This window comes from Vicugna pacos, chromosome 5, assembly GCF_048564905.1.
Source record: "Vicugna pacos chromosome 5, VicPac4, whole genome shotgun sequence".
NCBI classification, from domain to species: Eukaryota; Metazoa; Chordata; class Mammalia; order Artiodactyla; family Camelidae; genus Vicugna; species Vicugna pacos.
In genome coordinates this window covers 31688930-31713484 of record NC_132991.1, presented here as the reverse complement: position 1 = coordinate 31713484, position 24555 = coordinate 31688930, and the positions used below count along the sequence as shown (strand labels likewise).

The 24555-nt window shown below is 36.1% G+C and overlaps 1 pseudogene; it reads right to left on the bottom strand.

Moving 5' to 3' along the window:
- Positions 1-18480: 18480 nt before the first annotated feature.
- Positions 18481-19118, bottom strand: LOC102534691 (UPF0488 protein C8orf33 homolog pseudogene; annotated as a pseudogene).
- Between the last annotated feature and the right edge of the window lie 5437 nt (positions 19119-24555).

Here is a 24555-nt window from a genome sequence, read left to right as displayed (position 1 = left end):
AGGAATGAAAAATTAAATTCTTACCAAAACCTGTATATTCATGTTTACAACAGCTTTATTCACAATCGTCAAAAACTGGAAACCATACACATGTCTTTTACAAGCAAGTGGATAAACCATGGTACATTCATATGATGGACTATTTTCCTGCAATAAAAGGTAATGGAATATAGGTAGAGCAGTAACTTGGATAGATCTTAACAGGACTGTGCTGAGTGGAAAAAGGTCAGTCTCAAAAGTTTGTACACCATGTGCTTCTATTTATTTGACATCCTGAGAAAGAGAAAACTATAGTGGTGAAGAAAAAATTAGGGGTTGCAAACATTGAGGGATTGAGGGAGGAAATGACTGCAAAGCGATAGCCCGAGAGAGTTTTTGGAGAAGCTGCAGAAGTCTCTGAATTCTGAGTGTGGGAGCCATGGCCACATGGACCTATGCAGGTATCAGAATTTATAAAACTCTGACCCGAAAACATATGTTAATTTTAGAAATTAAATTCAATTACAATAAACTTTGAGGGGAAAAGAAAATGAAATTATCTTTTCTTCAATTCCGAAAGATTTCATGAGACACTTGTTTCAAATATTGTAAAGTTTGACTTCCATTGTTTGATATGCTCGTAAGGTTTGTAACTAAGAGGATAAAAAAACATCATTTTAGCACCATGAAAGGAATAATGGGAAGGGCGGATGGTGAGGAAGAAGAGGTAACCTCCTCTGAATGCCTACATATCAGGAATTTAAAATGAAAAATTTCTCAGTTTCAAGTATTGCTCCAAGAATACCAGCAGCAAGCACTCTGTGGCAGATTGTATTTTTTAAAAACTGGCTATAATATTTCCTGTGTCATTTGCTCTTTACTACGGTTACCTTGCCACTCCCACATCAAAAGAAGGTGTTCATCTCTCCAGGACCTTGATCAAGTCTGAACAGGCCCTGTTGTTGCTATAACCAATAAAATACCACCCAAGATTCTGTGCCAGTCCCAGATACGGTCCCTAACAGCCCCAGCAGCTTCCTCGTCCCTTCCAGTGGAGCCTGCAGATAACTCTAGCCTGAGCTTCTTCTACTTGACACAAACCCATGAGAGACCCTAAACAAGAATCCTCTAGCTAAGTCAAATAAACCACAAAACCCTAAGAGATCATAATAAATTGTTGCCGTCACTAAGTTTTGTTAAACTGTATTAGGGAACTAGAACATGCTCCCTTCCTCCAAAGGGAGACTAGATTATCTCTACAAAGCTATACAACTAATGGGGTGAGCTGCAGCTAACTACACAAAGTTGTTTTCTGTTCATCTGATATGAGTCTCACTTGTTTATGAGCTTGGTTATAGCCAGTACGTTCTAAGTATAGTGGTGTCATTTATTTGGTTCTCAGAAACACCCAATAATGTAGCTATTAAAATCTTCATGAGAAAAACTGAAGTCTGGGGGATTTAATGGCCCAAGTGCTATAGTTAGAAGTTAATGAGGGCACAGTCCAAGAGTGCCCTTTTGAGTCATGTTGCAGGACTGCTCATTAGCTGTGACTCCTGGCATATCCTCTCTGAGCATTACAGGGGGAGACGACAGATAGTGGGATGGCCTCTTGTTTAGATTAAACCTATTGGAGGGGAGAGTAGAGCTCAAGTGGTAGAGCACATGTTTACCATGCATGAGGGTGTGCTTGAGGTCTTGGGTTCAATCCTCAGTACCTCCTCCAAATATAAATAAATAAACCTAATTATCTACTCCTCATAAAACAACAAAATTAATTAATTATTTAAGCCTATTTGGACTGGAGATCCTTAATAAACTCGAAACTACTGCTCTCACCTAAAAATCCTTTTCTTTCAGCCTTGCATGTATAAAAATGATGACTCTTTTTTGAAATCTAGTTGAAATCTACTGAAAATTTTAGAAATAAAAATAAATAAAAATTAAATTTTTTTTCTTGTGTATTTCTTTCCTTAACCATGGTTATTAGCTTTGGGATATTATACTTTCTTCTTGCCTACTTAGACTTATTTAGTGTTGACTTTTTAAAAAAATTAACCTACTTAAACTAAAAAAAGTTACCTTTGTGAATTATACTTGTTTTATTTTTAGAAATATCTTTCCCTTTTATTTAGTACATGTAACTTTGTATTTTAAAAAGAGCTTCTCCTCATTTATAGCTTTCCATGAAATACTTTTTATAAAAGATCATGTACATCCAAGAGGTATGTGATTCCCATATGATATTTAGCTTAAAAATCTCACTGATATTTTGTAGTCAGAGTGGCATTAACAGTGCAATGTCTTGTCACCAGGCAAAGCCCTCAGGTTTCTTTAGGTCTCCTTTCTAAATTGGAAAGGTTATTTTGGTAGAAGGCTTTTGTTCAGTATGAGTGACAAAAGATGATATGCAGATATTCCTGGAACATTCCCATTTGCCCTCATGCACACAAGGTACACTTGACTTCTATAAAATACCTCCTTGAGAGCAGATCTGGAAATGAGCACATGGGTGAAAGGTGAAGTTCTGGGCACTGAAGAGTAGGGTGCTTCCAAGGGACCAACACAAGTCAGAAGGAGGAAGCCAGGTTTTGAAAAGTTATCTTTAATCCAAAATATTGCTGAAATGTTTGAAACTTTTGGTAGCTAACATTAAATTTCTTTTTAAAATGTTCTCCCTCTTCTTTTTCTTCTTTGTTTTACTTCTATTTCTCTTATGTGTTCCCTTTTCTTAGCATTATATCATTTCTGTTTCTTATCTATGCCCTAGGCCTAGGTCACTAATAGTTAAATAGATTCCACAGTCATTGAATTTCAATAACTCTGCATTAAACACATTACTAAAGCTGCCTTATGAGTTTTAATTTCATTTGTTTTTCATGAAAAATGAGCATTAAAATTGATTTTGAAACATTTCAAAAGTAGCTTTAGAAAGTAACCATCTTGGTTTCTCAATTATAGAATGTACTTAATTTTATGTACATGCTTACTTTATCCAGTAATTGTAGGAGGGGTTATTTGTAGTAATGGAAGAGAAAAAAAAATCATCTTTATATCTTTTGTTCTGTCAACTAATCCTGACATTCACTTAAAAAGGCTTGATAAACTATTCTGTGGGATAAGTTTTGCAAAATCATCTTCTCCATTGACTTAATTCGATTTTTTTCTTAAAATGTCGTATAGATTTTCTTCTAACACAGCCTAAATACACCTTGTCTTCTAAGCGGATAAATCTAAAAAAATCTGAACTCTTTTTACATAAACTAATATGTGTGACTAATTTATTTTGTTAAATGCTAAATACAAAAATAGAGTATTTTTACAACTAAAAGTTTTTAAGAATAAATATCAAAAAGCTCTTTATTGCTACTGTCCAAAAGTAGAATAAATTCTCTTTAAACATTTTGCACATTCCTACCTAAACTGTGACTGGTGGAATATTTAACATTAAGACTTGAGACAGGGAAAAAAATGCCTCTGAAAAGGTTTTGTATGTCATTCTTCAAATAATTATGCAAAAATACTATAATAATAAATGTTCTATTTAACTTTCGATGGTAAGTACTAGGAAAAAAATAAAAGGAAAAAGATTTGCTCTCATACATAAGAAATGTAAACCTAAAAGGATCATGTTAAAGTTATAGGGAGAAAACGGATAAATATGTCATGACTTTGATTCAGCTATCAGTTACTGGGCAAGAAGGAAACCCATTTAACCAAAAGGAAAGCCGAAAAAACTTTTTATATCATAGCAGTACATTTGGAAAACAGCAGCTTAGGCTTACCAAGTCCCTTCTGAGTGTGTAGTTCTAGGAGAAATGGATAGAAAAAGAGTCAATCTGTTGGAGAATGCTGGCTTCTCCTTGCTTTTGACAAGGTATTTCAGAAAGCAATGAGGTGAGGGAATAAACTAGCTGGTCTGCAAACAAATTGAGGACAGCAGAGGGGATACAGACCTTAAGCATTTCTCAGGGTTGGAAAAGCCAAGTGTTCCTGCAGCCCAAGTGGCCGAAAATAAGACTGAAAAAGCTTTTGAACAAAGGCTCTTATGGGACAGTCTAATGAGACTAAAAAAAAAAAAAAAAAAAAAGCAGCTTTGAGCAACAAAAGCCCTTGAAGAAACAGTCATAGAAAAGCTTTGTGGCAAGAAAAAAAAATTTAAAAATATGGCTTTTCCAGTCAATCCTATGTTCTTAGATGGCTTCAAGGTAGCTGCCATTAAACAGGCAGAAAGAGGCAATGGCACAAAATAAGCAAAGAAATCATGCAGGCGTAAGAACCTACCCTAGAAAATAACTTGAGGTTGCATTACAATCACATAGAAATATGTAGAGGCAGAGAAGTAGAACACTATTAAGATTTTTTAAACGAACTATTAAAATGTACACACATACGGCAAAATGCGCAAGTCACAATTGTAAGCTTGATAAGTTTTGTCAAAGTTTTTAAAAATTCCTGTATAACAAGCACCCAGAGAAACAGAATCTTGTTTCTCTCTACTCCAGAAACCTCCATATTTATATAAATAAAATAAATAAGTATCTATATAAATAAAATAAATTATAAAATCTTGGGCCATATTTTCAATAGAATAGTTTATGTATTGTATACATGTGTATATGTATATCTGTCTTTTTATAGTTACTCTCTAATAGATATCTTTTCCTTCTTTTTGTATTGAAATATAGTTGACTTACAATGTTAGTTTCAGCTGTACCACATTGGGATTTGACATCTGTGTACACTGTGAAATAATCACCACAATAAGTTTAGTAGTTATCTGTCCCCATACAGGTTATTACAATATTATTGACCTTATTCCCTACTCATGTATTACATTCCCATGGCTTATTTATTTTATAAGTGGAGGTTTGTACTTCTTAATCCCTTCACTTATATCTCACACTGCCCCCTTGACAACCACCCATTTGTTATCTGTGTGAGTCTGTTTTTCTTTTGTATTCTTTTTTTAAGATCTCACATTTGAGTGAGATCATATGGTATTTGTTTCTGTCTGTCTTATTTTGTTTAGCATAATACTTTCAGATTCATCCATGTTGTAGCAAATGATAAGACTTCATTTTTTATGGCTGAGTAATAGTCCCCCCCCCCACACACACACATCATATCTTCATTCATCTATCAATGAACACTTAGGTTGCCTTTATATCTTGGCTATTTTAAATAATGCTGCAATGAACATGGGGATGCATGTATCTTTTTGAATTAGTGTTTTTGTTTTCTTTGGGTAAATACCCAGAAGTGGAATTGCTAGATCATATGACAGTTCTATTTTTAATTTTTTTAAGGAATTGCCATACTGTTTTCCACAATGCTAGTCATAAAACTCCTAGCTCATATAGCCCAAAAGGGTGCCAGGGAGAGTAGATCATCAGTATTGTCCAATAATCTATGGCTTAAAGACTGTATAAATGCATTTTATTTTAAATAAAAACAAAATCTTTAAAAAGAAAAAAGTGGCTGCACCAGTTTATATTCCCACTGACAGTGCAGGACAGTTCCCTTTTCGCCACATCCTTGCCAACACTTGTTAGTTGTTGTCTTTTGCATTCATTTTCTTTCTCGTCCACCATCTTGGTCACCCCTCTCTAATAGGTAGAGTCTTCTCTGCTTTGCCTTTTTGTATATAAAGACAATGTTGTTTCATTTAAAATATACATATTTTAAAATATGTATTATTAAAATAATAAAATTATAAAATAAATAATATTAAAATAAAGTATATATATATATATATATATACTTCTTTGACTAGGGTAAGACGAGGTAGACATAATTTATAAGTATGTATGCTTTCCAGTAGAGCATGAGCTAATTTTATTTAACACAAAGCAAATGAATCTTAATTGATTTTTCCTTGTTAAACAATGAAAAAGTAAAAAAGCAAGCCTGTTCATTTTCAGTTATTGTTGTGAGTAACCAGAGCAGGATTTATATCCTCCTGATTGCATCATAAACTTCTGAGCAATAATTCTTCACAGCTCTCCTTTGTAGAAGACGGTTACTCCTAAGGACTGACATAAATTGCACCTGGAGGGGATGAATTCTGAACTTGAAGTGGGAATTGAATAAAATACCCTCTACGATCCCATAAATACACTTATATTCCATGTCTGTGTATTCAATGTATTTTTTCTAAATTTTGCTTTAAAGTATTTGCTCCCATACTACATAATAAAATAACAACAGAATCAAAGAAGAAATCCATTTTACTATCATCGTACCAATCTAGTCAATTCCTTATTTTTTCATTCTTTCTTCCCATGAGTTGTGTCAGTTTTTTACGAGAAAATATTGAAAAAAAGTCTCCCATATATTTAAGCTTCAATTAACAAAACTAGAGGGACTGAATCAAAAATTTTAACTTTAAAATAAAAAATTTTCAATCAATTAAAGCTATCTCATTGCTTAGTTGACTCAGTAAATACAAAAGATGGGAGAATCAACTATCTTCTTATAAAAATGATTAACACTGGTACAGTCTAACATGCAAGTTCTTAAAGGTTTTCAGACCACAAAATAGCCATCTGTCTTTCACAGTTTAGATTAAATCTTTGTTGAATTAGGGAATTGAACTGGATGATAACAAGCTACAAATCATTTAACATCTATAAGCAGAGAATACTTTTGATGTGATATATAAAAGGGGGTAAAAGCTTTGACTCTGGTGTTCACTTTGGTATTTATATCCTGTCCATTCTTCTAATCTTCTAAGTCTAAAATTCTAGACATGAAAGAAAAGTGTAAACCTTTTATAATACAAACCTGAATATTTTCAAACAGTGACCACATACTAAAATAACAATTAGTAGTTGTCACATTCAGAGTGTCGGAGAAATATTAAGTTAGTGTATCCCTTTGGTGCACTTTGATGAAACCCATGTCAAAATACCATCCATAGGATTTTTTACTCCTTCAAACTACAAAGAAAATTTGTTGCCAGACAATTTTCACAGCTCTAATTACGGTGTTCCTTTTGTAACTCTATAATTAAGAGTGAACTACAATTTTACTTCCTACTCTCAGCTGTAAAAAAGTAAAATGAAATAAAAATTAAAAAGTTAAAAAAAGACCTGTTCTGAATTTAACATAGTATTTATGGTCTTAGTTTTCAACCTGTTTGCCACTAAAATTTTGTTGTAATAAAATTTAACTCATCATATATAATTCTAATAGATGTCAGTCTTTTAAAATGTATGTCAATTTCAAAATGTCAGCTTCTGGTAATGTCTATGTGTTTTCTAGATCTCTATGTAATTATGTTCAGTAGTTTATCTCCAACAATAATCAATGTGCCTACCCCTAAACTACTTAATTTCCTGTTTTCGTTCTCTTTTTCAAACGTGTGTGAATGTTCCTCTACTTTATAGTATTTCATATTTATAATTCAGATTAAATGCAATTATTTAAAAATTCTATGATGCTTCAAATATTTCTCCAGCCAATATCTTGATTTATTTTACAAGTAGTTCCTAGAACTGTGGCTCTAGGTATTAAACCATAGTATAATCTATAATGCACTTTTCTTCCCACTTACTGAATTATTTTGCAAATTTTGATATAACTTCCAGAAAACAATATTCATTTGGCACAGTGATTTGGAAAACATTTAATCATGCAGCTAGATCTACTGGTTTCACATATATACATATATATATATATATTTATACACACACACACACACCCTTTATGGTCCAAGCTGACATTCATATAAGACATCAGAAGGGACATACCTGTAGCCTCATTTGGAGTCCTGGGAAGTGACCGTTTAGCATCACTTCCTCTATGAATGAAAAGCTGGAGAACTTTGCAGGCCACTGTTTAAAGATACCAATGTGAGCACACATGGCTTGCATGCATGCTAAAACAGAGAATCTGTTTTGAATAATTTCCATTAACTAGGACTCCAAAGAGTCAAACTCCTCTTACGTTAAACAGACAAGGCTACTCACCGAACACATTTCCTATGCTTTCCGTGTCTCTTCCAAACACCTGTCCTGTCTCTTCCATGTTATATCTCCAAATCTTTTCTTCCAAATTCTTGACTAGATTCTTCTTCCAGTTATTCTATCTTCCCTCTCTCTGTCTGTCTCCTCCTCTTCCTTCTCCTTATACCCCTGACTATTTTCTCTCTCTTTTCTGGTTCCCTTGCTTAGTTGTAAGAAAGAATCTAGGTTTCGGGGTAAACTAAAGTGGAGTGACAAAACTTTTGAGTAATACTCAAAGCCTCATCTGCCCATTCCCGTGAATCTCTAAAACAAAAACTCCAAAACTATAAGAGAAGTCGTGAAGTCAAGTCATAGCAGGTTATTTAGTTATTTTAACTGGGATGCAGGGGTTGAAACAGGGAGAAAACAGCTAAGAAAAGGGTATAAGGTGGCAAAGACAAACTTGTCCTATGTCCAGATCTTGTCTTTCCAGGACAACTCTGGCTTCTGCCTGGGTTTCTTCTATTGTCCCTCTCTTATTCTCTGTATCTCTCTAATTTGAGCTGATCAAGAAACAGAAAGTGGAGCAGGGGAGAGGGAAGATCACTGAATTTCAATGTTAGAAATTATAGCCTGGTTTAATAATCAAAAAATTGAAAAGTAACGATCCTTCTTGGCTCTAGAGAGAAATCACTGAGAGAGGATGACACAGTTGGCTTTCCTGAGAAGCAGACACTGAGTCAGAGATTAGCAGGCAGGAGGTTCATGAAGAGCATTCTGGGGAGCATCACCTACAGAAGGGAAGGAAAGGTAAGGGAAAAGGACAGGCAGATGGAGAAGCTGTAATGTGATGGGTTCTCAAGGAAAGCCTTTGCCCTTGGGAACGCCCTGAAGTGTTTTGGTACTTACCATGTGCCAGGCATGTTCTGAGCACTTCACAGTTTATTAAATCAGTTAATCCTCACAGAAACCCTGGGAGGTAGATGTTACCTTTATCCCCATTTTCAGCAATAAGAAAACTGATTTACAAAGAGGTTAAGTAACTCGTCCGAGATCAAACAGCTGGCACAGGAAGAAACAGGGATTTGGTTCTCTGGTCCCTCTTCTTAAACAAGAGATGGTTAGCCCTATAGGGTCGTCTAGCCACAATTTTCTGCTTTGAATCAATGAAAATATTCAATGAAAATCACTCAAGAAGAGAATTATCTGCCCCAATGTTAAAAGATCTTTTGAGAAGTGGACTTCACATTCTTGTAATTCTTAATTTTGTCTCTAATAAAACCAGGGGCATTTCTATAAACTTGAGTTCTAACAGGAATATTTACATCAGTTATTATGTACACATTTTACACATAATATAAAAATAGGACTCTGATGGCCAGGATGGCTTGGAGAAACACGTGAAGCATAAAAGTGAAAACAAACAACATAACAAAAGAAAACAAAACCCAAACCTTTTTTAGCAAACCAGCCTATCCAAACAAGAAGAAAGATTTGAGGCCATCTGAAATCTTAAAAATCAGTATCTCTTGATGCCAAATGATTTTGATCAAAATAGTTGCTCTGACAAGAACATTTTAGCATCTCTAAATATGTGGATTTATCACCATTCCTTCTAGCCACTCTTATTATTCTGTTTACTGTGATTTATTGTGTTTATCTGTTTGCTGCTAGATGTAAACTGCTCTGTCCTTGCCTTTACTTTTTATCACTTAAAAAATTTATTTTGATTGATTTCTGATTTTATTCTGCATCGTGATGAAGATGAAGGTACAGTGGAAGCTGGAGTTGGTGACCAGAAGCAGTTTGCCCTGGCTCCTCCGCTCATCAGCCACGGGTCTTACTTCTCCCTCTAGGTATCAGTTTCCTCTTCTGCTAATGCCTTGCAGGTTTTTTACTGATCTAATAATCTATGAACTTTTTTCTCCTATTGAGAAGATAAAAAGTAAATGAATGTGTGTATGTCTCTAAAAATAGGCTGCTTTTCCTACTGCATCCCTTAGCGTTTGCCTCTCCTTGGTACAAGAGATGAATGATGTTTAAATAAAGAGCTCCAACTTCCCAAATGAGTGTTTCATCTTTGCTCTAGGCTGGTATCTTATGTGTATTCTGTATCATTTGAAATATTATCCATCATGTCCACTTTGTCTTCTATTTAACTTGTATCAACTAATATTTCATTTTCACATATTAGAGAGGCTGAGCCATTCCCATCTTTGGGAAATACTGAGTAAATTTCCAAGACTCAACACCATTACCTCAAATTACACAAAAGGAAAACTTCAGGTAAAATCCTCTTTACTTGATTATCAGTTTGCTTCTGCCCTGTGAATGCCGACTGTATCACTGTTCCTCACGGGGAAAGTATTGGAATAACTGCTGGCATAATTTTACCTCTATATAGAAAACTTATTTATATAAAGAGGTATCAACTGTGATAGTAAAAACACTTCTCTTTACAACACATTGTTTTAATATTTTCATTCATTCAATCATTCAACAAATATTTACTGAGTATCAACTTTCCCCTAGGCTAGGATTATAGCACAAAACAAAATAGACAAAGACACATTCTTTGTGGGTTTATACTATAATAGAAGGAGTAAAAATAATAATAAAAGTATTTCTCAGATGGTGATGAACATCATGAAGAAGAGTAAAACTGAGTAAGAGAATAAGGAAAATGGAGAGAGTGAGGGCTCAATTTTCAAAGAGCTGAAGAAAGAAGACTCTGTCTGGTAAGTTGATATTTGACCAGATTGCTGAAGGAAACGAAGGAGCAAGTAAGGCAGAGATAACAGAATGTATAAAGACCCTGAGATAGGAGCATTTTCCGTGTGTCCCACAAATAGCACGCCGGTGTGGCTGTAAGCAGCATGGTGCAAGTGGGAAGTGACAGGAGAAGAAATAAGAGTAGTCAGGCAGCAAGATACGTGGTTTTCAGTCCCTGAAATACTTTGGCTTTTACTTTGCATGGAAGGGGCTGCCAGGAAAGTAATTTGAGCTTTTAAATTACAAATTATACCAACAACTGAAATTAACCAATCGTCCTTAGCATTTCTACACGTCTGTGTACAGGTATCCTTTAAACCCATTTTATCCACATGTTCAGTATGTTTTAAAAGTGCCACTGTGGTTGCTGGGTGGAGAAAAGACCATAATATACACGTATCAGTATAGAAAGGAGATTCAATGACGTCTGAGAAATAAAAGGAATTTAAGGGATAGTTTCATGCAACCTTCTACCTTTGAACACAGAACACACAGAATGCTCATAAATATTTTGAAAATGTAATTACATAAATAATTTACTTTAGTAAGTACACAGCCTGATGATTCTGAAATTCAATAATCCATTTTTAGAGAAGTTTTGGGTTTACAAAAAATTAAGAGGAAGGCACAAAGATTTCCCACACATGCGAAGCTTCCCTTATTATCAACTTCACTGACCAACGTGATACATTTTTTACCCAGGGTGAATCTATATTGACACATCATAATGACCCAAAGGCCATAGTTTACCTTAAGGCTCACTCTTGGTGTTGAACATTCGATGGGTTTAGATGGTGACATATATATCACTATGATATTACACAGAGCACTTTCACTGCCCTAAAATTCTGTGTGCTCCGCTATTCATCTCTTCACCACCTCTCTTGGGAACCCCTGATCTTTTTATTGTTTCCACAGTTTTGCCTTTTCCAGAATGTCATACAACTAGACTCATGTAGTCTTTTATATCTTTTTCAGATTGACTTCTGTCACTTAGTAATAAACACTCAAAATTCCTCCATGTCTTTGCGTGGTTTGGTAGCATATTTCTAACACTGAATAATAAATATTCCATTATCCGGATATACCAAGGTATATTAATCCATTCACCCATTGAAGGATATCCTGTTTGTTTTCAAGTTTTGGAAATTATGAATAAAGATGCCACAAACACCCTTGTGCAGGTTTATGGGTAGACATAAGTTTTCAACTCACTTCAATAAATATCAAAGAATCAGTTTGCTGAATCATCTGGTAAGAATATGTTCAATTTTGTAAGAAACTGCCAAACTATCTTCCAAAGGGGTTGAAGCATTTTGCATTCCCACCAACAATGAGAGTTTCTGTTGTTTCACATCCTTGCCAGCCTTTCCTTTTTTCAGCACTCCATGATTCAGTTATTCTAATAGGCATTTAGTGGTGTCTTTTTGTTGTTTTAGTTTGCAATTCCCGGATGACATATGATGTGAAGCATCTTTTCACATGTTTATTTGCTATATGTGTATCTTCTTTGGTGCAGTGTCTCTTAAGGTCTTTAGTCCATTTTTCGATCAGGTTGGTTGTTTTCTTATTACTGAGTTTTAAGAGTTCTTTGTGTATTTTGGATAACCATCCATTATCAGATATCTTTTATGAATATTTTTCCCAGTCTATAGCTTGTCTTCTCATTTTATTGACACTGTATTTGGTAAAGCAGGAGTTTTTAATTTTAATAAATCCAGCTTATTTTTTTTTCATGGATCATGTCTTCCATGTTGTATCTAAAAAGGCATCATCATACATAGGATTGTCTAGGGTTTCTCCTATGTTATCATCTAAGTGTTTATAGTTTTGAATTTTGCATTTAAGTCTTTGATCCATTTTGAGATAATTTTTTGCAGGTGGATATTCAGTTGTTCCAGTATATTAATGTATTTTAATGGTGTTTCTTTAGTCATGGTTTCAACTAAGATCTGTTAATTTAATTAGCAATACTTTAGGTAAGCTAACGTGTACTGTCATTTTTAATAGAAGGATAATAATTTGGTACAGACTATATGAATTAAAACATATTTATGGCCTATATGTGTGTGTATGTATATATATATATGCATACATATATATATATTTTATCTATTATATATGTACATATATACACATTGGTATACACAGATACATTGCTTAAAAATATTTAAATACACTTCTGTGTATACCAAGTCCCTATTGAAAGATTTTCAGAATGTTTTAAAACTTTGCTTATTTCTCCACATAGTCATTTTTCTTCTTAAAATACCTCACACAGAGCTCTAAATACAGTGTAGGCTCAATTAAGGTAAATGATTAGCATATAATCACATGCTTCTGAATATTTGGATGACACATTCATTCTCAGCATTGTTCAAATGGGAAATATCTTATTGAGTATTTTACCTACAAATAATTCATATGTCACTCAGAATGTTTTTAACCTACCCTCAGATTTCTTTCTTTCAATTAATAATAGAATCTAAGTCAAAAGGAGGATGGCAAATTTTCTACCTATCAATCATATCCCAAGTTTCCCACCTCATAGTGTGCTTACTAAATGAGATTATATACATGAAAAGAGCTAAACAAATGCTAATTATCATTTTCAGAATTTTCTGCTAAATTTCAGCTCTGCTACTTAACTAGATACATGACTCTGAAACATCGCTAAAGTGATTGCCTAGATCTGGAAACTCTTTTTCAAACTTTTCATATGTCCGGGTTTGTCTCGTTTCTTCATGTTTCATCTTTATTACCACCTCCTCAAGAGTGGGTTTCCAAGACTCTTCAAGATCAATTAGTTCCCTCTCATTATTCTCTCTCCTAGAACCTTATCCTTTTCTTCACATGCCTTATCACAGTTTGAAGGTATATATTTTTTCAGTTTGCTTATGGACTATCATGTTCACGAGTCTGGGAACCACATCAATTTTCTCACCACTGTATCCCTGGTACGAATTACAAAACCTGGCTCAGAACATTTGTCATTAACCATCGTTATGATGAGACTATTTATGTCAGAATAATTCGCAAACTTACAGAAATAGACACATTTAAGGTGCGATGATTATTCTGAGGAATTAAATTTAAGGTATTAGTTATCTTCACCCTGTTCTCCACTAACCACGCTAATGATGAAGCACAAAATATACATGGGACCTGGATAAATAAATGAATGAGTTTTGTCATTCTGTTCTTTGGCTTAAAATTCCAGTGTGCAGTCATGGGAGAATACCAGCATCGTGTATAGCATACCTTTCCTAAGATGACAAGTAGGGAGATGAAAGAGAGACAAGACATGGAATCAAAGACCAGTAGCCACCACTGCTTGTCTTCCTTGAGCTCTCATGACTCAGAGAGGAAAAAAATGCCCAGAATACAAATGCCAGCTAATTGGAGCTATTTAATACACAAATGAAACTCATTCTGGTTTCTAATAATCTCATCTAGTTTTGAAAGGGCTTATAATACTCTTATGCAGATATGAATAACATTCATGCTTCCATTCTGATCTTGTCTGGATCATCCTACTTGGTGGACTGCTTTGGACACATTTCTGTATTTTACACAAGTACATTGAAAAAAAATGGGAAAAATTCAGTATCTGTCTATAATTGCTCAAGGATTTGGCTTTGTTACTGAGTCTCCATCAAAAATACATCACATAGTATTGTTTTTCCCGTTAACTATCATACAGTTTGATACTAATGCTGAAAGTTCAGGAACCTCAACTCTCCTCCACTTCTGCAAATTAGCTGCTGCTGCTCTCTGCTAGCACCCGAACTGGACTTTTCTCTATTTTACATTATGTAGCAGCAGGAAAAGGGGAAATATGACAAATTATATAAACTCCTCTGGTTTTTGGAGGCCAGGGGACAACTTTTGGGTCCAGGACTTAACATTATTAAAGACTGCCCCCTTTTAGGGTAACTTCCTCTGTTATGATCACATGTACAATTCACTATTCCTAGAGCAACACACAGGAACTTGTGTTTAAATTTTTATTCCTATTTATATGTTGTCAGATGTAGATATTTAAGTCAAAATTAAATGCATAATTTCAGGCAAGGAAACATAACTGAACCCAAGAAAAGGAGATATCATCTGTGGTTTGTATGAACAGGCAATGCTTGGTAGAAATGGTGAATGGCGCTACTGGGTTTTGCCTGAGTCACTGCTCCCTGGTCTCCAGTCTGGTGACTCAAGGGCAGAGCCAGCACAACCGAGGGGCTCAGCGCGGCCGCTCCCACCACTTACAGACCGCTGTCCTTCACGTCTGATGTTTAGTCCCTGGGAATTGTTGTCTCATGCAGTTTGTCCGTTTTTGTGTTCTTTCATATTAGTGGGGGCAGGGGTAAATTATGCACATTTAGTTTATTTTAGTCAAAAGCTTGATTCACTTTTGCAGTTTGAGGGTTTCTATATCTCAAGATATTTAAGAAGTTGCAAGGATATTCAATTTTTTAAAAAAATTCTTGCTAATCTAATAAACGTATTGATAGGAACCTTCTATTTGTGCAAGAGTTACAAACTTCTTGTAGAGGAATATTCATGTAACACCTTTAAACCATGCCCCCTCTACTTACTGTGTCCAGGTGTCCTTGTTACTATGAAAAAACAGGGTGTATCAGCTAAGAAAAGATCACTAACAACCAAGAGATAGCTCCCCAAGATGGCATTTAACTTGAACTCATTACTGCCTAAGATGAGCCCCTCTACTTTTGCAACTCAGAAAATGAGTCATATCAAAGGCCTGAACATAGGATACTCAAGAATCTTAGCTTAAGCTGAAGAACTATAGCATATTATACAACAAAAAAAGAAACAAAAACACAAAAAGTTAAAAATATATATTGAACACCTACATATACCAGGCACTGTTTCAGAGATTGACGCTGACATATAAAAATAAAATTCCCATTTATGAATTTACACTGAGTAACGTAATTCTTACATTGACCAGCCATTCTGTTTTGACATGTTTTCTTTTCATATGCAAGCAATATGTAAAGTCAGCATGCCTAATGACTAAAAATTTATACATAGAAAATTAAAAACTCAGTTCATTGGAAATGCACTTACCATCGTAATGTCCACTGTGAACAACATATTTCCAAATAGGATTAGTGCAGAATATGAATTTGAGTTTATAAAGACAGATTCAAATGCCACCTTGAGTTGTTAACCTTGCCATTATACCTTAAACACGATTCAATTTGAAAACCACTTCTTTCTATATTAGATTGAGTTGCATTTGCTTTTGTAAGATGGAGATCATTGCCTCCACCATGGGCTTTGAAATAATATTACATTCTAGCTACCAAAATGACTTCTTCAGCACACTTATGAATGTTTTACAAACCATTTAAGTGATCTCAATATTCTTGTATTTGGATATTTCTTGAATACAATATTCTTGAATACAATATTCTTGGGTACTAATGAGGCTTCAAAGAATTTTGTGTCCACAAGTTCCCTTTATACCACTCAGAATTCTCTAGTGTTTTTTGTAATAACAAGGCACCAGTAAATAAGTAGATTAAGTGGATTGTTTTGCTTGAGGTATCTATCTCTGTGTTTCTTGGAGAAAAATGTTCTTACCCATTTTTTTTAAACTAATGTCCATTCAGACTGTTACGCTATAAAAAATGACTCGCACACTCTGAAACTGGTTTTTAAAAGCTTAAACATTTACTTGATGAGGGGAAAAAAAGACAATGCATAATGTTTGGAAGAATTGAGTTTATGTTTCAGATAGTTTGCTGATTGTTGAAATTTTTATAAATAATTAGTTGCCCCTGTCATTGTTTGTGATGTTTTTGTGTGACTACTCTTAGATATTATTTCTTTCTATATTATTTATATATTTTATTCAACAAAATTGAGTTTGCATACTTATATAAGCAATAATAGCACAATAATTTATACTAATTTAATTGCATTAACATTTGTTCTTTTAAATTGAAATTCTTATAAGGCTCTCTGATAAATTTAGAAATATAGTGTAAAGTATACATATTATGTTTGACTTGATTATGCTTTCATCTACTACTTGTTTTTTATGTTGTTATTTTAAAAACTTGAGTTTTATAATTTATATCATTTTAATCACTTATTTAAGGTAACATAAGAGAAGCCATAATGTTCTTTACAAGAGGTAAGCAAACTAGTCCTTAGAGACTGGGTTCTTTGCATCAAGCTGAATTTTGGTACAAACAGAACTAGATGATTTACTGTCAGTAAAAATACAGCGTATCATTTTTTAAATGTTGTGCGTCCCCTAGCACCAGGAACTGACCACTACATTTCTCCAAGGCATTGAAGATTGCCCAGTTCCACTGTGAGAGCTCGTCTGGACATCCAGGGCAGCAATTTTTTTCTTTAAACATATTTTTAAAATAACAGATGATTCTGAGAGAATTGAAAAAGTAATACAAGCTTCAAGACAAGCTTTTAGCTTTGCCTGTGGGCTGGCCCTAAGGAGACATTAACAGTATACAGAGGCAATTCAAGAGTATAGGATGAAGAACAGTATAAGGGGAATGCTCACCTGCTAAGAGTCCGGTGTCATTGGAGTGAACAGGGAAGCAGCGTCTCACAAGCATCCATGATGAAACATCTCACACCTATCGTTGAAAAGCCTGTAAGGTAAAAGGAAAAAGAATACTCACTGAAATTTAGAACTGATACTAAGTACTAGGTTTTTCCACTAAGTACAAAATATCAGATTCAGTTAAGAAAAACAAGTTATCCAACAGATATGACAAGGAAGGGCTGGCTGTTCTTTGATGCTAAGGATTATAACTCTTAGGTGATCAGAGCATTGATTTCCAGATTCCAAACCCAAGCCAGTATTTCTGTGTATAGAATGATTAAATTATTCTAATACCTGAGGTGGCCTGGGGTGGGGGGCCGGTGAGGGATGACACGGCACATATGTGTGTAAGCATGTGAAGGTGTGTGTGGAGAGGTAGCCTGATAACTTGAAGTGCTCCAGGATTTCAGAGTGATGAAGTACCAGCTAGTAGGTACAGGAAAAGCACTTCAGAGGGACAGAAGGAAATTAGATGAATGACTACTGAGACTTGAAAGTTTTGCTAGGAGACCTCACATCAACCTTCCCTCTACCACTCTCAGCTATGCTTCTAGGAAGGTAATTTAAAGAGCACATGCATGGATAGATAGCGAGTAAGGCCACACACAGTCAGTCAATAAGAAATGCTGGAAGACAATGAAATATCAGTTCAAATATTTGTTCCATGTACATACAATTTTATATCCTTCCAATTAGTTTTTCTTATTTTTTAAATAAGAAATAGTTTTATTAAGACAACATAATGTAATGGCATAGAGCTCTACACCACCCACGGGATGTCCTTTCATGAGTGAGCACCAGCGTACAAGCACGTAGCTTCCCCACTAATCCTCATTACCAGCACCTACTTAGTCCGCTCTGAAAGATTGGTAAGTCTTTCTACAACATGCTGAACACTCTCTTCACTTTATTCCAGAAGCTTTTCTAAATGGACCTCCCTTTTCTGGCAGGAGGGTCATTTCAGCTGAAAACCTACAAGTGGGTTCTTTTGCTTATCTGACAGTCAGTACCAACATGGAGGTCTCACATTTGCCCAACAGCCATGACAGAAGACTCACTGACCGGCCAGGGACAGGCCAACCCCACATCTGTCTGACAGAGCATCCCTGGAAAAGCTCTGCACTCAAGGCAAACCCCTCTACCACCTGCAGAGGGGGACTGTCCTGGATAGGGAAGAGGCTAAAAGAAATCGAACCTGAACTCATCAGGAGTGTCTAGGATGTCCTCGGCTCCCCTTGCTGGACGAGGCCTGCAGACCTTCCAGCTCTTCCTTCTGGTGGGCTCACCTGGGCTGAGCGGTATGCGGTCCTGAGAGCCTGCAGGGCCTTGCACCTCTCAGCTTCCATCTGAGCCCTGAGGTCTCTGAACAAGGAGCGCATCAGATGCTTCTTCCGAGGTAGGGGGGTTCTTCCACCGCGCAGGGCTCGGAGTGCCCCAAGAGCTTGCTCTTTCTGCTTAGGGTTGGGGCTCCGCGCCTTCAGCCCCAACTCCGGCTGCTCGGCCTGGGCCTCAGCGCTGACGGGGCTTCCTCTGGGGCGGCTCCTCTGAAGGCTTCCTGCCTACATTCGCCACCGAGGCCACGTTTCGGTGTTTCTTCTTCTTCTTACGCTTCTTGGCCCTGGAGGCGGCGTCACTGCCCGTGGGCTGCCCGGGCCTGGAGCGTCCGACGTCTCCCGGGCAGGACGTCCCGGAGCTGCCCTGCGCCGCCGCAGCCGCCGCCCGAGCCCGCGGACGGCTTCGAGTCCGACGCCGAATTCGCTCCCCCGGAAACACGTCTCCCAACTAGTTTTTCTTGTGTGGAAATAATACTTGGACATTCCCAGAAATGCAAGGATTTAGAGAATATATCTTCTCTAAGAGAACATGTATCTCTCAGGGTGGGGAGAGAGGAAACTCAGGATTTTCATTTCATCAAAGCAAAAGAACTCTCAAACTTAAGTTAAAAATGCAAAGCACGATTACTAAAAGTTGTTAAATATTTCTTTTGCAGTAAATTCATAAATATGGTTAAATGGAAAACAAAGGTAAACAATTATATGTGAAGAAAAGATACGTAATAGAAAAAGCTGTGATTTGGTCACAAAAGTTTGGAATATCAACTCTCAAGGTACATTAACAAATACTGGGCAGAAAGGTAAAGAATACCAAACACTGTATCTTACACACCTTCAGAATCACAGTGGAGATAAATGGCAGGTAGAATAAGTGATGGTTAAAAAAGGAGAAAGTGTTGCAGCAAAGTGTGTTACAGCTCAGTGTTACAGCTCAGTTGTGACAGCAACCCGGATCTGGGCGAGAGACAAAGCAGCACTCCGAGGGTTGGTGAACTCAGGTTTATTACGCCAGTGGGCCCATAGGAGTTAACAATAGAGCTCTGGACCCCATCTTAGGTTTACACAGTCTTTTATAGGCTGCCAGTCTACACTTTGCAACATCATATGCAAATAAGGTATAACAAAACTTGACTAATTAGGAACAGGCTTTGTAGAAATGGACCAATCAGGAGTTAGCTCAGGGAACCAATAGAATCTTAGGAGTAAATTCCACTTTCCTAGAAGTAAGCTGTTTCAGAGGCAAAAAGCGAGATAATGCCGCTGGGCCAGGGAACCGGATGGTGACGGTGGGAGAGTATTGGCCCTGTCTAGGGGTCCTTCTGGTCTTTTTCATGGTGCTTCCCACCTCAAAAGAATATATCTAAAAGTGAGAAAGAGAAAAGTTCCAGTAACCTATCCTTCCTCCTCAAATTCATGGGAAATTACACAGTAAGTATATTTTTAAAGTAAAATCAGGAGGACTGCATAATACCACTATCAAAATAAGAGGGTTGAGGATATTCTAGATGGCTTACAGCAGATGACTGTAGACTGAGAGCAAAATCTACTCAAAAGAACAGAACATACTACCCTAAACAGAAACTAGGAGCCAGAGGCATTTAAATAAAAGAAGAAGAAACAAAATAAAAGAAGGAAAGCAAACATGAACAATAACAAAACACATTTCTGTCCTAACAGATCCCTCAAGAGAACCAGGAAGAGAGGAAATGAAGGCCAGCAAACAGGAGATGTGGTAAAAATAAAATTAATTGAATATAACCGTCTCTACTCTGGGAGCAGCAGACTGAAGAACAGGGATCCAGGTAAAGGAGTTAGCACTGCTCTCTGAGGTGGGAGTTCTGACAGGATGCTCCCAGAGTAAGCATGGAAGCCAGCGCCTAAGACTCAGAGCAGCGCCCATGACAAGTCATCCAATGTACTCTGCCTCACATCCAAACCCTCTCTCAAATAATCACCTGAGAGCTTTGCTATAATCAAAAGCTATGGCAGATAAAGAGCATGACTCCTTAGAGCCTAAGAAAGAGACTCCATTTTCCATAAGTTTATGATTTACTTCCCTCTCCACATGTACAAAGGCAATCACTTGTCTTTTGAGAAACGTTGCAACCAAATCAAAGACACTAATCAATAATGACAAATTGAAAAACTAAGTCTGCAGGAACAGAATTAGTATAGGAAAGAGAAGGCTATGTTAAAATTAGTAAAATGGATCTTTCCAGAGTGATCCAAGAAAAACAAAAACAATCTGAAATTAAAGTCAGATCCTAAAATCCAAGCAGAGCAAAATAAAACAACAACAACAACAAAAAACTCTTCAGCACAATCAAACCATTAGTTGTTTTTTTAAGATATTAGATCTCCAGCTGATACCTTACACAACCACCACAGCAGACAGAACGTCGATCTATTTTTTTTAAAGTAAACTATATAAGTAATGGAGAACATTCAGTTAAAGGTTTTTGTTTCATGATTATGTTGCATGAGATGTTGTTTTATGAAATGTCTGGAGCATCCAAAATCCAAATCCAGAGGTTTAGATGTGTCCACCATCAGCCCTCACTGCACAAAGGTAGTGACCCTCTAGTGGAGAAAGCTATTCAGTTTCTGCTAAAATCCACAGTCATCTTTATTTGTTGGGGTTTCTCCCTCCTCCATGTCCTGAGGTTTCTCATAATCAGTTATTGTAAGGGGAGTGAAGAAGGGTGGAAAATGGCCATTCCCACTGAGCCATTTTACAAATGAGGTATCTCCCTGATTAAGTCCACAAAATGTGCTGCTAATGTTCTTTGGAAAGAAATTAGGTTTTGCTAAATTCTCAGGGGTCATTTCTTTGGAATTTTTGAATGAGAATTTGGGATTGACAATCATAGAGGAAAAATAACTTGGCATAAAAAGGTTCTAAAATTCCTCTAGCCAAATTATGTTAGGTCTCTTGGGCATGTAATTTAAAGATGAAAATAACTACTCTAACTAAGCTAACTTCAACTTCTAAGAGGGCTAAATGAGGACACTTTGTGTTTGGACTGAACTGGTCCTGTCCCTCCTACTCACCATGTGCATTGTCTTCCTTGCATACCTGATTTTTTGAGGAAAATAAAAATGACTCTAAGGAGAAATAGCTAGAGAAGAATAAAACCTTTGTCACTGGTAGTTCATGTACTCTGAATAAATATTTCTGTATTTTTAAAACATCCATGTGACATGAGTTTGTAATGAAAAATCTTTAGAAACTAAAAAGTGCATAGAAGTATCCATCTGTTTAATGATTGCTTGTATTATTTTTGGTTAAGTAATATATATACTTATTCATATTCATGTTCCTCTGGTGATGTCTTCATAAAAAATTTAGACTTCTGTGTATAGATACTTAATCATTAAACCTAGATTGATGTATTTCTTAAAGGTAGGAATAAAAGAATATATGTTTTAATTTTTATTGTTTAGGGAGGTTTTAATTACTTCCTCCTTTAAAAATTTACCATTTAGACTGTTTCTATTTTATTTTTTTAAGTGTTCTAAATCTTAGTTTAAAAATATAATAATAATTTTGCATTTTCTAAATATGGCTTTCAGCATCTCTAAGATCTTTTTACTGAACCAGAGAAAAAGACAATTCTATGGTTTTGTAGATGGGTATATACAGGGTTGGGAAGGCCCTCTATGAGGCTTCAAAGGGATTATTATCCAGAACTCACCCTTGTTAGTTATTGTTATTCTTATGAGTTGCATGCTGCCCCAGAGAGACGAGAAAACAGATTTAGAATGGAAAAGAATTCCAAGTGATAGGACATGGTAGAACATATAAAGCAGAAAGGAGAACATGTTTAGCCATTAGGCTTGCTGCAAAAAAGAAATGCAAAACAAAACAAAACAAAATGACAGGAGAGAGAAGTAGTAATCTAACAGTAGACAATCTCCTGGCATATCCCCGTAGGTCACCGGTAAAGAGCAGGGAGTGAGGATGTCAGTTTGGATATATGAGTCGTTTTTAGCATACGTTACTTTTTTTCTAGGTGCAAAAGCAGAGAGGCAAAGAGAGCATTTGTCTTTTAAAGCTGCCAGTTAATAAAAGCTTGGTGATGGCAGGCAGATCCAGGAAAGATGATGACAGAGGTCTCCCCATCGCTTTGTTTGTTGGCACCTTGCAGTTCCACTCTTAGGAACATTTTGTTCCTATGGCTAAAGGAAAAGCTAATCACTATTCCTCTATCCCCCCAAAAAAGAATTAACATTTTAAGCCTCATCAAAAATATAAACCTAGTGTGAAGGACTTTATCCAGTGCCTTCTTGAAAGAAGTTTTTGGCAGACTGAGTATGGAGAAAATAAGAAAGGAGTATAATACAGAGAGTCTGGAGGGGTTGGAGTTGGAGGGCAGCCAGTGTGACTGGGGAGAAAGTCAGGGAAAATCCAAATTTGGATGCCAAAGATAAACTTGGCTTACACCTAATTTTGCCTAAAGTGACAAAAAAATTTGTCCTGAGCACATGCAACATCTGATCACCTTGAGATGAGAAACTGCCTTAAAAAGGCACATGGATTTATGCATTAAACAGTGTTAGAAAAGCATTTCTATCATTCTACACTTGTTTAAGTCTCTTCATCCTAGAAAACCAGGGGATCCTTAATTCAACTGTCTCTAGGCTCTGTTTGAAAAAATGCATATTATATGGCATGCTTCCGGGGTTGCAATTTTATTACAAAAATTCTCTGACCTTGACTCTCTGTAGAGATTTGGAGATTCCACCATTATTGTAAGTTCAAAAACTTTACTCTCCTACTCAGAGAGACATAACGCACTGGCAGCAATTCATTCCCATCCCAGAAGGGCGAAAGAGCTATGGAAAACATCTTCCAAGTCAACTGGACCCAATGACTAGGCTATCTACTGTTTCAATGGTTTTACCAATCTCTAATTGAGTCTTTGAGTTTTGCAGTTTAAAATCTAGTTAGTTCTTGACCCCTACAGTGTAATAGATTCTGGCAGCCTATAAAAGGTCTCTGGAATAAATTACTACCATGTTCATTGTCCCAACAACCTTCTATAATTCTGTCAAATCACCTGCTGGATTCTAATGTTCTATTATTCAATTTTTCTCACTACTTCAGTGAAATATCTGACCTCAGTCCAACTGTTTTGCAATTCCATCAAAAAGAGCTTGAACCTGCAATAAATCACTGGAGATCAGCAGGGGAAGAAAAGAGCTGCAGCCTTGAACCAAGACTACTTTAGAAGTATGCTCAGCAATGCCATAGAATAACACAGGAGAATAAAAGGAATGAATCCTAGACCTAAGAAGTTTTTAGTTCTAAGATCCCTTATGAATTCTTACAAGTGCATGCCTGTTTCCTCATGCAATAAGACTTAGACACCAAGTAGGATATAAACTATAGCAACCACCCTGTATCTTTAACCTGCCTCTGTTCCTATACACTAGGTTTTTGGTTTGGGGAATGACCATTTATCTAGTTGCCCAATCTTCAAATATAGGAATTATCTCTAATTTCTTAGTTTCTTTCCATTTCCATATCCATTCAGATATCATTTTGTCAATTCTGACTACTACATATCTCTGAAATCCATCTCTTTTCTATTTTTACTTCCACTTCATTAGTTTGTGTTCACTTCGTCTCTTACTTAGATTATTACAATAGCTTTATAGCAGGACACCCCCATCCAAGTCTCATTCCATGCCTATATAAACTTCAGGTACCGTGTTTTTTTCAAAGAAGGAAGTTAATTGTAACTATCTCCTATTTTAAATGAGCCACAAAGAAACAATTTTAAATATACCAAGCAAACCTAGTCTTTTCAGGATCTGGCTTGTACCTATTTCCTATAAACATCCTTACATATTCCCATATATGCCTTAACATCCCACGTTTCACTGAGTGAGTCATGTTCTCTTTTGCTGGCTCTTC